Genomic DNA, 2271 nt, shown 5'->3' with positions numbered 1-2271 from the left:
CTTGTTCTTTCTGATCAGGCATTGGGCAATCTTGGTGTTTTCAGTGGACATGGCGACATGGTGAAGGATTGTGCGACCAAAGGGATCTTGCATTTTGACGTCATCTTCTGACATTGTGCTTAGAAATTCGTCAATCATATCCAACTGACCTTCGAAGATTGTGAAATGAAAGGCTGTGAAACCGGTACCGCCAAGTGCGGCATTGGCTAAATGTGTGTGGGACGTCAAAAGACTCTTTGTGGATTCCAAATCACGTTCCCTAATAGCCTTGAGGAGCTCCAAAGTACGAGTGCGGTCTAGCAAACATATGTCGAAGATTATATTTTGTTATGCCAAAATATGCATACGATCAATAAATCTGGCCACTGCCGTCGCACAACATTGTTAATAGAGTAGTATGCTAAAGACTGCTAATTTATTAGGTTGAACAAGTTTAGATTTTGTATAACGACTCCAACATATGCTTGTCTAATATAGTTCGATTCATATAATCTATATATGACCAGTTATAATGTGTTTGAATAAGTTAAATCACAAATTTCAACATATACATTTAACAAGAAAATTTTAAGACTATTATCAATGTAATATAAACTCAAAAGACATTCTCGTGTTGAAGTCAAAAGAGAAATTTTTTTTTTTAATATCTTTTGTTTAAAATCTAAATCTTGAAGATTGAAATCTATAGAAAAAAATATATTTTCATATTTTAACTCAAAAGAAAATAACTTTTGAAAAAAGCTCAAAATAAAATAAATTAAAAAAAAGTTATTTGTAACAGGTAAGATATATTAAGCTTATAAATAACATATCAATCATATCGTACAATATGTATCACATATTATATGATGTAATTTCTATATAAATTTTAAAAAAATATAATTATATAGATACATATCGTTTTTTATTAATATCATAATATATATTAATTATAACATATTAATAACCGTGTCATATATAGACCTTTAAAGCTTTATTATTATTATTATTTAATATGTCTTAACAATAATTATTTTTTGAAAAATAACTCATTCTTTACTTTTAAATATCATGTTATTTTTTAAACATTTTAACTCGCTACCAACTTTTTTACAATAATACCCAATACTAAAGAAAAAAAAAACTTAAATCAGACACTTATCACAACAGTCTACGCAACACTTTTCAACGTAATTTTTTCAACTCAACTACAATGTTAAATTAGGCCAAAGTATGGAATAATTCGACAACCGTTGGTAGAAATTATTCTAAAATTTAAATGATCTTTTCTTTAAACAAACTGTTGCCTGATCAACAAAGATGCATAAAACCATACTTTGCCACATGTCACTTGATCCTTTTTATTCTGATTTGTTTTCTTACATTTTATTAACGAAGTAAACAAGGTTTGAAAATGATGAAAATCACGAAGGGGAAGACAAAAGAAAAAGGGGGTTGAACTATATATATTGTAAAAAGAAAGACTAGGAGGGAGAGTGAGAGAGAGAGACCTGGCATCTGTCGTGCATCTTGGGGGGCCTGGGGTGCTTGTTGGGGCGTAGGCAATTGGCACACTTGGGCCAAAGTGTTCCAAGCATCTTTAGCCGTAGCCATGTTTCTGATATAAGAAAGCATGAGCGGATCACATGAAATTTGAATAGCATGCAAAGCAGCCACATTCCTCTTACTCCAAGCCTTGAATTCAGCCTCATTTTCCGGTTGAGGAGGTTGTGAGGTTTGTTCCACAACGTCCCACAGATCTCTAACCCACAAATAGTTTTGTACGCAAGCTTTCCAGTTTTCATAATTATATACTCCAACAAGAACTTGACCAACAATTGCACTCGAATAAACATTACTGGCCTCCATCTGTCAAAAAAAAAAAGGAAAATTAAATTTGATTCCCAAGCTACTTAATTTGCACCTAATAATTAGCATATATATGTGAAATTTCATATAATGAAGTTAGATAAATACTCCACTTACAGGGATAAATAAAACGAGTCTTCTTCTTTAGATCTTCAGTGGTTGCCAATTAACACTCTATAGTTCTTCAGATCTGGAAATAGCCTTGCTGATAAGCTTGCAAAAGATGGTATCGGAAGGGAATGTGATCTCCTGATCTTTAGTTCTTAATTGTTGTCTGTTGGCTGATTGTTGCTGCTGTTTGTTGTTATGTCCGCTTTGATTTGCTGGTTGCTGATTTTGACTTGCATTTCTTTCTCAAGCTGTTGGGTCCATGCTCTTTTTGGATTGTCAATGCATTTGTTCATCCCGGTTCTCCTTGCGATC

The 2271-nt window shown here is 32.7% G+C and overlaps 1 long non-coding RNA gene across 1 annotated transcript; it reads right to left on the bottom strand.

Annotated features, from left to right (window-relative positions):
* Positions 1-6: 6 nt before the first annotated feature.
* On the bottom strand, positions 7-2265 carry LOC110422833 (uncharacterized). Its single transcript, XR_016351637.1, has 3 exons — positions 1966-2265; positions 1491-1848; positions 7-296 (listed from the first exon to the last, which is right to left on the bottom strand). It is a non-coding gene; the product is annotated as an uncharacterized LOC110422833 (long non-coding RNA).
* Positions 2266-2271: the final 6 nt, after the last annotated feature.

This window comes from Theobroma umbraticum, unplaced genomic scaffold (assembly GCF_002168275.2).
Source record: "Theobroma umbraticum cultivar Fairchild unplaced genomic scaffold, ASM216827v3 scaffold_146.0, whole genome shotgun sequence".
NCBI lineage: Eukaryota > Viridiplantae > Streptophyta > Magnoliopsida > Malvales > Malvaceae > Theobroma > Theobroma umbraticum.
Note: the sequence above shows the minus strand (reverse complement) of the source record. Positions and strands in the feature narration are given on the sequence as shown.